The 16,268-nt window shown below is 48.1% G+C and overlaps 1 protein-coding gene across 1 annotated transcript in view; it reads left to right on the plus strand.

Annotated features, from left to right (window-relative positions):
- The window catches only part of LOC149436400 (G protein-activated inward rectifier potassium channel 4-like), a 77,245-nt gene that overhangs the window by 47,822 nt on the left and 13,155 nt on the right, over nucleotides 1-16,268 (plus strand). The gene's annotated exons all lie outside the window — the stretch shown is intronic.

Below are 16,268 nucleotides of genomic sequence, written 5' to 3' on the forward strand. Positions count from 1 at the left end.
ACAGAAATCTAAATGACTCAATATCAATGTGCCCTCTGGTGTTTTCTTTGGTTTCCAATCACTTCAGATTTATAGCAAGTGTCCTTCCAGGGTCTAAGGCCCTCATGTCAGCTGGGAGCCCCCCCCCAGAGACAGACTTTTCCCTGAGAAGGAGAATTGTGTATGAGGACGCTGTAACATCTTTAATATAAAGCCTCTTCACAAACATATCACAATGAACGACTTATAGAACTCACTAAGATGTCTACTGCTCACTGTGATCTCATTGCACGCTGTGAGCTTCCCACAGTTAACCGGAATGTCCCGAGATCCCCATACCACTGATGGGTCCCCATACCACTGATGGGATCTGTCTCCATACAGAATTCTTTCCTCCTCCAAAGACCAACCACCCCCAAGGCCGCCGTGACAATCCAAACCAAAGCATGAAGGGGAGGGAGGGTGGGAAGCCTCTTCTTCCTCCAACTTTCCTACTGGACTTCCTGAGGTTGGACAATACTTTTCCTCCCTGTGAACCCTCCCCAATACCCCATCCAATAGGGTAAGCCATAATCCCAAAACTTCCTACCCATCTTTTAACCCTCTGTTGTCCCTCTAGTCATGTTGTCCCTACGCTTCATTTTTATTTTTGCTCCTGGCCTACCTTTTTTGGCAAGTGCTCGTCAAAGTTTCGGGGATGAATCTTTTTGGTTCTACCACGTCTGTGCCCCGGTATACAATGCCAGCTCATGAAAGACGTGGGTTGACTACTTTGGTGTTGAGGAACTCAAGCGGCCTACACAGAGCCCTGACCTCTTCCAAGTTTTGGGGATGGATCTTGTTGTTTCTACTACGACTGTGCCCCTGTGTACAATGCCAGCTCATTTAAGACGTGGGTTGACCAGTTTGGTGTTGAGGAACTTAAGCAGCCTACACAGAGCCCTGACCTCTTCCAAGTTTTGGGATGGATCTTGTTGGTTCTACCACGACAGTGCCCCGGTGTACAATGCCAGCTCATGAAAGACGTGGGTTGACCAGTTTGGTGTGGAGGAACTCAAGCGGCCTACACAGAGCCCTTACCTCTTCCAAGTTTTGGGGTTGGATCTTGGTTCTACCACGACTGTGCCCCTGTGTACAATGCCAGCTCATTCAAGACATGGGTTGACCAGTTTGGTGTGGAGGAACTTAAGCGGCCTACACAGAGCCCTGACCTCTTCCAAGTTTTGGGATGGATCTTGTTGGTTCTACCACGACTGTGCCCCTATGTACAATGCCAGCTCATTCAAACGTGGGTTGACCAGTTTGCTGTTGAGGAACTCAAGCGGCCTACACAGAGCCATGACCTCTTCCAAGTTTTGGGGATGGATCTTGTTGGTTCTACCACGACAGTGCCCCTATGTACAATGCCAGCGCATTCAAACGTGGGTTGACCAGGTTGCTGTTGAGGAACTCAAGCGGCCTACACAGAGCCCTTACCTCTTCCAAGTTTTGGAATGGATCTTGTTGGTTCCACCACGACAGTGCCCCTATGTACAATGCCAGCGCATTCAAACGTGGGTTGACCAGTTTGCTGTTGAGAAACTCAAGCGGCCTACACAGAGCCCTTACCTCTTCCAAGTTTTGGAATGGATCTTGTTGGTTCCACCACGACAGTGCCCCTATGTACAATGCCAGCGCATTCAAACGTGGGTTGACCAGTTTGCTGTTGAGGAACTCAAGCGGCCTACACAGAGCCCTGACCTCTGCCAAGTTTTGGGGATGGATCTTGTTGGTTCTACCACGACTGTGCCCCTGTGTACAATGCAAGCTCATTTAAGACGTGGGTTTACCAGTTTGGTGTTGAGGAACTTAAGCGGCCTACACAGAGCCCTGACCTCTTCCAGGTTTTGGGATGGATCTTGTTGGTTCTACCACGACAGTGCCCCGGTGTACAATGCCAGCTCATGAAAGACGTGGGTTGACCAGTTTGGTGTTGAGGAACTTAAGCGGCCTACACAGAGCCCTGACCTCAACCCTGCTGAACATATTTAGAACGAATTGCGAGCTAGGCCTTCTCCTCTACATCAGTACCTGACCTTACAAATGGGCACCAATCACCCCACAGACACTCACCAAAACATCCTCATCAAAAACTCACTCAAGCTCTGGATCCAAACGTTTCACAAAAACGAGATATCAGTGTTTGATACATGATCTTTTCTATTTCCCTGACCCAAAGAGAATAGGATTTCGTTCTCTGTTCTTCCTTCCCCTGACAAAGACACTTTGGAAATAGGTCGATTTTGCAAAGGCGTTCTGCTTTGGCAATTTGTCATCCTCCTTTCCTCCTTAGTTTGTTTCTCTCCACCCGAGACCATCATTTACCTCAATGTTCCAGATCCCGCTTGCTAGTGATATATTGTATATATATATATGTTTTTTATCGGATGCTATCCCATGATGCTTTGCTGCAGCATAAAACAACTCTCGGCAGATTCAATAACATTTCCTTTTTTTTCCCTTTAACATCACAAAAGGAAGAATAACAACTAGCATAAGGCCTCAGGTACACAGGACAATTCTGAAGGATGGAAACTAACTGCTGGAAAACGTCTGTTTAGCCGCGTTTGCATAATGCGTTTATGCGCGTTTGCGTTTAGAAGCGTCTTTTAAAGATAAGCACAGGAGAACCTCCCAAATGCCCAGAATGCACTGAAAAGTGGTAAATTATTAACTATTTCAATAAAGAACATCAAACAGCGCAAATAAATATTCACAAACAATTAATATGATAAATAAATGATAGAGACAATTAAAAAGTACCAGTCAGTTCTGCCTATCAGTGCTCATCAGTGCTGCACAACAGTGCCCGTCAGTGTTGCCTCTCAGTGCCAGTCAGTTCTGCCTATCAGTGCCGCCTATCAGTGTCTGTCAGTGCCGCCTATCAGTGCCAGTCAGTTCTGCCTATCAGTGCCCATCAGTGTCGCCTAAGAGTGCCTATCAGTGCCTGTCAGTGGCGCTTATCAATGCCAGTCAGTTCTGCCTATCAATGCCCATCAGTGCCGCCTATCAGTGCCTGTCAGCGCCACCTAACAGGTCCAGTCAGTGCTACCTAACAGTTCCAATCAGTGCCGCCTATCAGTGCCATATATGAGTGCTGCCTTTCAGTGCCCGTCAGTGATGCCAGTCAATGCCCATCAATACCACCTACCAGTGCTTCCTCATCAGTGCCCATCAGTACCACCTACCAGTGCCTCCTCATCAGTGCCCATCAGTACCACCTACCAGTGCCTCCTCATCAGTGCCTGTCAGTGCCGCCTATCAATGCCAGTCAGTTCTGCCTAACAATGCTCATCAGTGCTGCCTATCAGTGCCTGTCAGCGCCGCCTAACAGTTCTAGTCAGTGCTGCCTAACAGGTCCAGTCAGTGCCGCCTATCAGTGCCATATATGAGTGCCCATCAGTGATGCCTGTCAATGCCCATCAGTGCCACCTACCAGTGCCTCCTCATCAGTGCCGCCTATCAGTGCCCATCACTGCAGCCTCATTAACGCACATCAGTGAAGGAGAAAAATTACCTTTTTACAAAATTTTATAACAGAAACTAAAAAAACATTTTTTTTTTCAAAATATTTAGTCTTTTTTAGTTTGTTGAGCAAATAATAAAAAAAAATAAAAATACCACCAAAAGAAAGCTCTGTCTAAAAAAAATTATACAAATTTGAGTTTGAGCGCAGTATCGCATGACCGCGCAATTGTCATTCAAAGTGCGACAGTGCCGAAAGCTTAAAATCGGCCCGGGCAGGAAGGGGAGTAAAAGTGCCCCACAGGTTAGGGGTTCGATTCAACTGGCTATGAACATCCCACCCCAGGGGCGGACTCAGCATTTGGAAACTCGGTCAGTAGGGGGGCCCCATGAGATGCCCCTGGTACATTTTCCATAGGCTTTTTTGAGTTTGGGCAAGGACACAGGGGCCCCATGATCCCCTATTGCCCGGGGGCCCCCATGAGTTGTCAGTCCGCCCCTGCTCCACCCCCCGAAGCACCCCAATAATCGATCACACTAACAGAATGACCCGAGGACATTTTGTTCTCTGGCCGTCGCCCGCGCGGCCGCCCACCTTCCCTGGCTTTGCCCGCGCTCCAGCGCTTGTCGGTGGACAGTTTCAATGGAAATGTGGCTCCTTGGAGGGTCGCGCGGTTCCTTCAGCCCAGGGGCGGACTGACCATTCTGGTACTCGGGCACTGTCCGAGGGCCCGGGGTCAGTAGGGGGCCCCGTGAGATGCCCCTGGTACCTTTCATAGGCTTTTTTGAGTGCGGGTGAGGACACAGGGGCCCCATGATCCCCGATTGCTCGGGGTCCCCCATGAATTGTCAGTCCACCCCTGCTTCAGCCGCAGCGCTGCAGCGCGTTACAAGCCGCCCGCCTCCCCGGCAGGATTTTTCCGGCTCCCGCTGTCAGGCTACGTTGAGGAAGAAGACTGTAGACTTGACGTTGATGCATGGTGTCTCCTCTACGAGGCTCCCCTACGGACGCCGGCGACTCCTGTCAGCTGCTCTCAGTTTTAACAAGTCTTAGTCAAGGGTTGGAGCCGCGCGTTCTTACAAGACGTGCATGAATCCGCCGCCGAGCATTCCGCGACGTTAATTGGAGCAGACGGACTAGGGGAACATCTGGAGGTTTATGGGGGGGGAGGGGAGGGCGAGCGTATGAGACGCTTATCCTAGCGCAGTAATGGGTTTTATGACGGTTCAGCTGCTTTATTAACTGGATTCAGATGGAGGAACGTTAATGGTTCTTTATATTGCTGATTGGTTGTTGGAAATTCGCATTTTTTTTTTTTACTTCATTTTTTAACTTTTTCCTCCAGTCCGCAGCGGGAAAAGACAAATATTCGGCCTATAACCGGCGGCTGTTTATGATTCTCATTGATCGACCCTGGCAGAGGCAGTAAGGAGGCTTTTCCTGCTGCGCACTTGTGTTCCTCGTCTCCCTCTGCCAGATCGAGAAGTAGGAGCTTTGTTTTACGCCGAATGTCATTTTAATTGAATGCTGGACACTTTGTGTTGTTCTGGCGAGCGGTCAGAAACGCGCAGGGGCTGGTGGCTGAGTTGCCGCGCGAGGAATGCGACCATCTGTGCGCCCTCATCTGCCAGGCTGGCGTGTTATATCGCCTCATCTTCATCATTTATAACTTAAAACGCGGTGAAACTGCGTTTTTGGACCTTTTTTGTCATTTAATTGAACGCTGGACACTTCACGTCGTTCTGGCGAGCGGTCAGAAACGCGCAGGGGCTGGTGGCTGAGTAGCCGCATAGGGAATGCGACCATCTGTGCGCCCTCATTTGCCAGGCTGGCGTGTTATATCGCCTCATCTTAATCATTTATAACTTAAAACGCGGCAAAACTGCGTTTTTGGACCTTTTTTGTCGTTTAATTGAACGCTGGACACTTCACGTCGTTCTGGCGAGCGGTCAGAAACGCGCAGGGGCTGGTGGCTGAGTAGCTGCATAGGGAATGCGACCATCTGTGCATCCTCATCTGCCAGGCTTGCGTATTATATCGCCTCATCTTAATCATTTATAACTTAAAACGCCGCAAAACTGCGTTTTTGGACCTTTTTCTGTCGTTTAATTGAATGCTGGACACTTCATGTGGTTCTGGTGAGCGGTCAGGAACGCGTAAGGGCTGGTGGCTGAGTAGCCGCACGGGGAATGCGACCATCTTTGCGCCCTTATCGTCCAGGCTGGCGTGTTATATCGCCTCATCTTAATCATTTATAACTTAAAACGCAGTAAAACGCTGCAAACTGGCTTTTTTGGACCTTTTTTGTCGTTTAATTGAATGCTGGACACTTCGCGTGGTCCTGGAGAGTGATCAGGAACGCGCAAGGGCTGGTGGATGAGTATCCGCACAGGAAATGCGTTGCGTTAAAGAGTTTTTCAGCTTTTTTTAGTGTTTTTGCATTAACGGTTTCCCGCGTTTTTTCCACGTTTAGTGGCTTTTTCCCACGTTTTTCCACGTTTGCTAGCGTTTTTTTTTGGTAAAAAAAACATCCAAAAATGACAGTTTGCGGTGTTTTACTGCGTTTAGGTTATAAATGATTATGATGAGGTGATATAACATGTCAGCCTGGCAGATGAGGGCGCACAGATGGAATGCTGGACACTTCGTGTCATTCTGGCGAGCGGTCAGGAACGCGCAGGGGCTGGTGGCTGAGTATCTGTGCAAGGAATACGGCCATCTGTGCGCCCTCATCTGCTGGCGTGTTATATCGCCTCATATTAATCATTTGTAACTTAAAACGCGGTAAAACGCCGCAAACTGGCTTTTTTGGACCTTCTTTTGTCATTTAATTGAATGCTGGAACCTTCGCGTCATCCTGGCGAGCGGTCAGAAACACGCAGGGGCTGGTGGCTGAGTAGCCGCGCGGGGAATGTGGCCATCTGTGCGCCCTCATCTGCCAGGATGGCGTGTTATATCACCTCATCTTAATCATTTATAACTTAAAACGCGGTAAAACGCAGCAAACTGGCATTTTGGACCTTTTTTTGTCGTTTAATTGAATGCTGGACACTTTGCATTGTTCTGATGAGCGGTCAGGAACACGCAGGGGCTGGTGGCTGAGTAGCCGCGCAGGGAATGCGGCCATCTTTGCGCCGTGTTCTGCCAGGCCGGCTTGTTATATCGTCTTATCTTAATCATTTATAACTTAAAGCGCCACAAACCAGTGTTTTTGGATTTTTTTTTTACCAAAAAAAGAAATGCTAGCAAACGTGGAAAAACGTGGCAAAACGCCGCTAAACGCGGAAAAATGTGGGAAAACGCTAATGCAAAAACGCTAAAAAAAGCTGAAAACACTTTGATAACACTGGTAACGTTCGCTGTGTAAAGTCACGTTAAAAGTTTTTCAGCGCTTTTTTAGCGTTTTTGCCTTAGCGTTGAATGGCGTTTTGCCGCATTTAGCTGCGTTTTCCCACTTTTTTCCTCATTTACTATCTTTTTTTACAAAAAAAAAAATATTTTTATTGGCCAAAAATTTCGTTTTACCGCTTTTTAGTCCTCATGCCCACTTGACGTTTTTACAGCGGCTATTTTTGTCTTTTGACGTTTTTTTCTACAGCCAGTAAACCCCCCAGCATGTCATCCTAGGTGTCCCATACAAACATAGACTGGAATCAACGTTTTGTTGCAGGGACGTTTTTTGGCTGGGAAAAAAAACCCAAAACTAGTGGGTTTCTAGAGGAGTTTTTTTAGTTGTAACACTGAAAAACGTGGTAAAACGCTGCAAACCGGCATTTTGGGACTTTAATTTTGTAAAGAAAACACAAAAAAAATGCAAACACGGATAAACGCAAAACGCCGCTAAACGCTAATGCAAAAGCACTAAAAAAAGCTGGAGCATTTTTTAGCTGTAAAAAAGCTCTAAAGCTGAAAAACACAGTAAAACGCAGTAAAATGCCGCAAACAAGCGTTTTTGGACTTTTTTTACCCAAAAAAATTCTATTGGTTAAAAAAAAATGCTAAAAATCGCAAATGCAGCAAAATGCCGCTAAACACTAATGCAAACATGCTAAAAAAAAGCTCAAAACGTGGTAAAACACCGCAAACCGCAAAATTATTATTTTTTTTAAAAAATGCTAAAAATCGCAAATGCGGCAAAAAAAAGCTGAAAAACTTGCGTTTTTAACGTGACTTTACACAGTGAACGTTACCGGCATTATCAAAGCGTCCCGTGTGCATGGAGGTTCCTCGTCTCCCTCTGCCAGATCTAGAAGGAGCTTTGTTTTACGCCGAATGTCATTTAATTGAATGCTGGACACTTCGCGTCGTTCTGGCGAGTGGTCAGGAACGCGTAGGGGCTGGTGGTTGAGTAGCCGCGCGGGGAATGCGACCATCTGTGCGCCTTCATCTGCCAGGCCGGCGTGTTATATCGCCTCATCTTAATCATTTATAACTTGCTGCAGGCTTGAAATTCAGCTGGGATCAGTTCTGAAGGTAGGGCTGTGCCAGCCGATACCGACATGAGGGGGCCCCGAGGGCCCGGAGGACACAAGATACTTCAAGTGAAATTGAACTGAGCAACACAAACCAAGACACTCTTAAATGTATTTATTAATATTTTAATCAAACTTTGGTTGAGAAATTACTTTGAAAAACACCCCCCCCACCTAGCATTTCCAGCCATGGCCATCTTAAGTAAGGGCAGATCGCTCATGTAGTTAGCACTTCCACCTGGCAGTACTAGGGTCGTTGGTTCGAATCCCAACCACGGCACCACCTGCCTGGAGTTTGCATGTCCTCCCTGTGCCTGTGTGGGATTCCTCCCACACTCCAAAGACATACTGGTAGGTTAGCTGGATCCTGTCTAAATTGGCCCCAGTATGTGTATGTATGAATGTGAGTTAGGGACCGTAGATTGTATGCTCCTCGGGGGCGGGGACTGATGTGAATGTACAATATATATGTAAAGCACTGCGTAAATTGACAGCGCTATATAAGTACCTTAAATAAATACATAAATGTAGTGTTTACTTCTTGGAATCCATCTGCCCTTAGCTCAGGCATGCAGGCTCACGCTTAACTGAGAAAAGCTTTGAAAAAGGGAGTTCAACTCCCCGAAACACGTCAGATTTTTCGCACCGGGCACCATCACCGCAGGACTCCATTTGTGTGACAGTGACCCATATGGCTTCATGTTCGTTTCGGGAGTATCCAATAATAAATTCATTTGTAACCACGGTAATGCGCGAGGAGAGTGCGCCCTTTTGTGTTTTTCTTTTACAAGCCTCAAGACTCCCCCAGGGGCGGACTGAAAACCCATGGGGCCCCCGAGCAATAGGGAATCATGGGGCCCCTGTGTCCTTGCCCACACTCAAAAAAGCCTATAAAAAAGGTACCAGGGGCATTTCATTGGGCCCCCTACTGGCAGTGCTCGAGTGCTCGAATGGTCAGTCCGCCCCTGGACAGTTACCGTTTTATATGTGGAGAATGAAGATTAGAGCGCTGGTATTTGTTTCATTCGGATGTATTAGCTGAGAGAAGCCATCCTCCTCCTTCCCATTCTCCAGATGAAAGAAAAAAAACTAAATGCACATGAAGACTCCTGGGATGTATGACATCATTGTGGCCTAGGCCAGAAACCAGAAAGAAACTGGAGAAATGTGAAAAAAAAAAAAAATTACACAAATACAGTGGCTAAGTGGTTAGCACTTCCGCCTGGCAGTACTCGGGTCGTCGGTTCGAATCCCAACCACGGCACCACCTGCCTGCAGTTTGCATGTTCTCCTTGTGCCTGTGTGGGTTTCCTCTGGGTACTTCGGTTTCCTCCCACACTCCAAAGACATGCTGGTAGGTGAATTGGCTCCTGTCTACATTGGCCCTAGTATGTGTATGTATGAATGTGAGTTAGGGACCTTAGATTGTAGGCTCCTCGGGGGCGGGGACTGATGTGAGTGTACAATATATATGTAAAGTGCTGCGTAAATTGATGGCGCTATAGAAGTACCTGAAATAAATATATAATTTTTCCCTCATTTACTAATAGTTCATGTAGATTGAAAAAGTTTAGTTCCATTTTTAAAACTGAATTCCAGGTATGCGTATTTTGTGCTTGGACCAAGGTAAGTATCTATGACCACACCTGGGGGGTCCCCATGGAAGCTGGAAATCGCTGCACCGCTAGTACAGCAATCGCCAAAACGTACAGAATTCTCACCTAGGCAAGAACTGCAGAAGTGAAAGTGAGTACCTGTCAGAAAAAGGTACCTTCCCCCCCCCCCCCCCAAAAAAAAAAAATCTTTCAAATGGCAGGGGGAGGTGGGTTAGCTGTACTTTTTACTTTTCAGTGAAGGTCTAATGTAACGCTTCCCCACCGCCCTACAGGACTACTGCTACAGGGCGGTGCAAAATCACGTGTATATAAGTGATTCGCATTTTTCGGGTAAGGAGGTGAATGTGCGCCGCCCTACCTGCGCCGCCATTGGTGGCTTCAGATGTCAATGACCCGGGTCCCGGCCGGAGATTCCCCGACGATCACCGAGTAACACTGACTGGGGAGAGACCTGTGTGCAAACAATACAAGTCTCTCTCCTGCCAGCAAGGACATGCTGCTTTGTATTTCTCTGCACAGCACAGCAGAGAAATACACAACAGCATGTTTCCCAAGTAAAACACACACAGCGCATTATGTAAAACAGCACACAGTTAACCCTTTGATCGCCCCAGATGTTAAACCCTTCCTACCCAGTGCCATTAGTACAATGTCAGTGCTTTTTATTAGCCCTGATCACTGTATTGGAGTCATTGGGGATGTCAGTGATTCAGTCCCCCCCCAGTGTCAGAATGCCCCCTGCAGTCCTGCTATAAGTGGCTGATCGCCTCCATTACTAGTAAAAAAAATAAAAAATCGCCATTTGTAGACGCTATAAATTTGATGTAAACCAATTAATTTCTATGGGGGCACTCGTGAGCTCGCCCTGATCCTCCTCTTCTTGAGACCATTGCCAGCACTCCTGGATCCTCCTCTTCAGCCAGTGACCCCACAGGCAGCCGCTGTCTATGAGGGCACTCATGTGGGCTCACCCTGATCCTCCTCTTCTTGAGACCCCTGTCGGCACTCCTGGATCCTCCTCTTCAGCCAGTGGCCCCACAGGAAGCCGCTGTCTATGAGGGCACTCATGTGGGCTCACCCTGATCCTCCTCTTCTTGAGACCCCTGTCGGCACTCCTGGATCCTCCTCTTCAGCCAGTGACCCCAGAGGAAGCCGCTGTCTATGAGGGCACTCATGTGGGCTCACCCTGATCCTCCTCTTCTTGAGACCCCCACCGGCACTCCTGGATCCTCCTCTTCAGCCAGTGACCCCACAGGAAGCCGCTTTCTATGGGGGCACTCATGTGGGCTCGCCCTGATCCTCCTCTTCTTGAGACCCCCGCCAGCACTCCTGGATCCTCCTCCTCAGTCAGTGACCCCACAGTAAGCCGCTTTCTATAGGGGCATTCATGTAGGCTCACCCTGATCCTCCTCTTCTTGAGCCCCCTCTTCAGTGCCGCTGGATCCTCCTCCCCACCAGGTGCCCACCATAGCAAGCCACATGCTATGGGGGCACTTGTCTGGGCTTACTCCCACTCCCAAGCCAGCTCTGTGTGTCTATAAACTCCCCCCTCCTCACCGGCTGTGATTGACAGCAGTGGGAACCAATGGCTTCCACTGCTGTCTCTGAGCCTATGAGGAGGGAGAGAACGGAGAGAGCCTCTGATCTCATGCACATCGCTGGATCGAGATCGGGCTCAGGTAAGTAAACGGAGGGGCACTGCAAACAGATTTTTTTACCTTCAGCCTTTAGAATGACTTTAATACCCTGTTTGCACTGAGAAGGTCCTCACCAGAGCCCTTGCACCCCATCCGGCATTAGTCCACCTTTTACAACCGTAGTCCACTGATGAGTCGTATCCAGCAGCTCAGCCACACCCGTTACTAAACAAAAAGCTGCATCTTGAAATGAAAGCGAGCGATGGTATAAAAACCCGAATCCTTCAAAAATTGGAGTGCTTTAAAAGAGAAAAAATACACGTCTTTAAAGTTGATTGTTTTTGAAGCCCTTGTGGGTGGTTTTATCTCGAGGCAGCTCGGTTTTTTACTCCCCGTGTTGCCTGATCCTAACACGTGCCTCTGCGGCATCTGCAGTCACTCATCCCCATCATTTCTGCTTGCCGAGCCCATAGGCGGGTTCACAGCGCATGAAAATGTAATAAAGACAATTACCACGCGTCGTAAATTTCTAATGCAGGGCAGAGGGAGCGCCTGCCCTGCGCCTGGATACATTCCCGCGTTTAATTATTTACGTTGCTTAAATATTTAAATTAATTAAACGTACGGGCCCGCGCCGCCTAATTTATTTGTCTTGTATGATTAATTAGCAGACAGTGAAAGACATTCCTAAATCTTCGAAAGATCTGGAATTTAAATATTACCTTATAAGGGGAAAAAGATGTGCACATAATTATTTTATTGCCATTTTAAAGAATGTAGTAAAAATGACAGCAGTAGGGCTGTCATGTGCCCCTATTATTAACTGTGAGGATATACAGAAGAAATGAATGTGTCATGTGACTGGTCAAACTGTGATCATTGGTCATGTGGTCTTTGTGGAGCACCTGTAGCAGTCTGGAATTAAAGTGGAGTTCCACCCAAGAGGGGAAGTTCCGCTTTACAGATTGGTCCCCTGCTCCCCATTAACCTCTTCACGCCAGCCGCACACAAATGTGCGGCCTCCCGACATCTGGGCCTAGACGGCGAGCGACCGCACATCTGCGTTCTATTAAAAAAGGACATATGTGCTGGGAGAGCGCGCGCCCTGCGCTCTCCCAGCACACATATCCGGTACTCACGGAAAAGTCTCAATCTCCTCTTTCGATCGGGAACCTTTCTCGATCATGTGACCGCCATGACGGCGCGTCACGGCGGTCACATGACCCTAAACCCTGCCCTGCCTCCCGGCTTCTGGAACCCTTAAAGGGCCGGGAGGCGCCGGCGTGAAAGGGTTAAGGATGGGTACCCGAAATTGACAGGTACTCGTTCCCACTTCAGCTGCGGAAGATGTCTTCCTACCCTCCATCCCGTAGTCGTCTGGGACCTGAAGAATACGGGGCCATTCAGGAAGCGCATGCGCAGTCGGCACCCGGTTGTGAAACAACAAGCTGTCACGGCTGGGTGTCCACTCTGAAGATGCCGACACCTGGAACACATGATAGCCGGTGAAACAGGCTGCAGGGAGGACACCGTGTGATCGCGGGACATGTGAGTGGCTGTTTTTCGAAAGTCAGCAGCTTCAGTTTTTGTAGCTGCTGACTTTTATTTTTTACAGTGTGAGTGGAACTCCTCTTTATGCCATATGGCAAGAGGTCTGTGGCAGGGGCAGACTGACAACTCATGGGGCTCCCGGGCAATAGGAAATCATGGGGCCCCTTTGTCCTTGCCCACACTCAAACCACACCCAAAAAAGTCTATGAAAGGTACCTGGGGAATCTCATGGGGCCCGCTACTTACCCCGGGCCCTCGGGCAGTGCCATGGTGCCCAAATGGTCAGTCCGCCCCTGGTCTGTGGTTATCTCACCACCAAAACTATATGGGCTTGTTGGACATTCCATTCTAAAATGAGGACCACTAAGGTGGCATTGCTCCCCTTTGAGGCTAGAGCATCCACTCTTCCGAGAAGGCTTTCCACAAGATATTGAAGGCCACCATTGGTGAGGTCAGGTATTGATGTTAGATGAGAAGATGAGAAGACCTGGCTCACAATCAGTGTTCCCAAAGGTGTTCAGTAGGGTTGAGGATACAAAAGAACCTTCTCCAAAACTGTCAACACAATGGGGTTGACTTACAAAAACTAGAGAGTGCAAAATCGGGTGCAGCTGTCCATGGTAGCCAATCAGCTTCCGACTGTATCTTGTTCAATGAAACTTTGACAATAAGTCCTCCTGAACACTGGGGGGCGTTTTGATAACGCTGGTAACATTAGCTGTGTAAAGTCCCATTAAAAACTTGAGTTTTTCAGCTTTTTTTAGCGTTTTTGCATTAGCGTTTACCCACAGTTTTCCGCGTTTGCATTTTTTAGCGTTTTTTTTTTACGTGGTCAAAAAAATGTCCAGAAACACCGGTTGGCAGCGTTTTACCACTTTTTTTAGTGTTTTTTTTATTTACTTGGTCAAAAAAAATCCAAAAACACCGGTTGGCAGCGTTTTACCACTTTTTTTGTGTTTTTTTTATTTACTTGGTCAAAAAAATATCCAGAAACACCAGTTTGCAGCGTTTTACCAAGTTTTTTAGTGTTTTTTTTTACTTGGTCAAACAAAGTCCAAAAACACCGGTTGGCAGCGTTTTACAACAATTTTTAGCTTTATTTTAATTTATTTGGTAAAAAAAGTCCAAAAACACCGCTTTGCTGCTTTTTACTGCATTTTTCAGAGTTAGAGCATTTTTACAGCTAAAAATCTTCTCTAGAAACCCACTAGTTCTGTTTTTTTCTGGCCAAAAAACGCTGATTACAGTCTCTGTGTGTATGGACACATAGGAGAACATGCTGGGGGGTTTACTGGCTGTAGAAAAAAAGGTAAAAAGCCAAAAACAGCTGCTGTAAAAACGTCAAGTGTGCATGAGGTCTTGATGTTCACATGTGCGGGTGGTGCTCCACACAAAATCTGTGCAGCCGCACCACCCTCACAGAAGAAAGCGGACCCGCGGGTGGGTGCCATTAATTCTAATGGCACGCCGCCCGCACTAGAAAACGCAACCGTACTGTGAACCAGTGGTGTATTTAGGTTTTGTGGACGCCCCCACCCCCAAAAAAATTGGACGCCCCCTCCCCTGTGGAGATAGCCTGATACCAACCAACAACAGCCCCCCCCCCGCGGAGAGAGCCTGACAGTGACCAACACAACAACACCCTTGCCCCATCCCCCCCAACCCGAGAGAGCCTTCCACTCCAGCGACAGAAAGAAAGACACTCAGCTTCACAGCTCTGGCCATCCCCAGGAACGACAGTTGGGCTCTTCATACACCATCAAGCAGCCCACAGCCTCTTTCGGATCCTACCTGGTCTCCATGTCCCTCCTTCCGGGGAGCAGTGCTGCCCCCATAAAAAAAAATGCCGCCCTAGGCAAATGCCTTGTTTGCCTTGTGGTAAATACGCCCCTGCTGGGAACCGAGGTTCCCGTGCGGGCTGCGTTTTCAGAAGAAGTGCAGGGACTTCTTCCCTGCATGTCCGGGGCAAATGAATGGACTCTTGTGCCCGCGCAAAACGCGGCCCGCACGGCCACATATATGTGAACCGGGGGTAAAACCTAGAAGCTGATTGGTTTCTCTTCACAGCTGCATCAGATTCTGCACTCTCCAGTTGTAGTAAATCGATCTCAATATTTGAAGTGCATATTTGTCTCAAATGTTGTTGCAGAAGTGGCAGCCCAAGGCAGGTGCGGGGGGTGTGCGCCACACCGGGTGACACCTACCACATGGGGTGACACCGGACCCGCTCCACGAAAAGGTAAGTTGTAAAGCAAGCCGACGATCCCCGCAGGATGGATCGGATCTGCGGATTGAGCATAATGGATCGGAGTCCAATCTATTATCCTTCCCAATCCGCAGATCCCATCCATCCTGCGGGGATCGTCGGCATGCTTTACAACTTACTTTTTCGTGGAGCCGGTCCGGTGCAGGGGTGGACTGACAACTCATGGGGCCCCTGGGCAATAGGGGATCATGGGGCCCCTGTGTTCTTGCCAAAACTCAAAAAAGCCTATGAAAAAGGTACCAGGGGCATCTCATGGGGCCCCCTACTGACCCCAGTCCCTCGAACAGTGCCTGAGTTTCCAAATGGTCAGTCCGCCCCTGGTCCGGTGTCATCCCGTATATGCTAACGATCCCCGCAGGATAAATCGGATCTGCGGATTGGGGAGCATAATGGATCGGACTCTGATCCATTATGCTCAATCCGTAAATCCGATCCATTCTGCGGGGATCGTCGGAGGGGGTGTCACCAAGTGTTATCGTACCGGGCAGGGGCGGACTGACCATTTGGAAACTCGGGCACTGCTCGAGGGCCTGGGGTCAGTAGGGGGCCCCATGAGATGCCCCTGGTACCTTTTTCATAGGCTTTTTTGAGTTTGGGCAAGGACACAGGGGCCCCATGATCCCTTATTGCCATGAGTTGTCAGTCCGCCCCTGGCACCGGGTGACACCAACCCTAGGGACGCCCCTGTGTGGCAGTAACATTACCCTTCATTGGAAATACCAGTAATAAAGACAAAAAAAAAGAAAAAGAAATCAGCGGGGGCCTCCACAGTGGGGTGGGGGAGACCTGGAGCTGGGTTTTAAAGAACTTCAAATACAAAAAAAATCATCAATAGTTTTCTCACGGATGGCTTGCTAAACATCTCCCACAATTCAATCAGTCACAAAACTTTGATTTCGATTAGTGTCTCGGGATTGTTTGTAAGCATTTTCGTAATGAAATATTCTCTTGAAAAAAGCCAGAATTCGTCTTCTCCAGAACCTTGCTGGGTGGAATATATTCGAGGCAATGGAGCATAATCATGTAATTAATGTACAATCTCTATGTGAGCTTGTTCCTTCTTAGCTCAGTAAATTAAATCCTGTGGCGCATTCCGACGTCGTTCCAAAAACAATGCGAATGCACGCATCTGCTTAATTTAATTAGAAATAAATGCGTTCGGCACTTAATTTAAATTACGTTTAATATTTTTTTTTGTGCCGGTATGTTAATTCTTAAGACGGGGGTTTGGCGTTTTATTTT

The sequence above is a fragment of the Staurois parvus genome, unplaced genomic scaffold (genome assembly GCF_062004578.1).
Source record: "Staurois parvus isolate SC_StPar_1 unplaced genomic scaffold, SC_StPar_1.0 ptg001359l, whole genome shotgun sequence".
NCBI classification, from domain to species: domain Eukaryota; kingdom Metazoa; phylum Chordata; class Amphibia; order Anura; family Ranidae; genus Staurois; species Staurois parvus.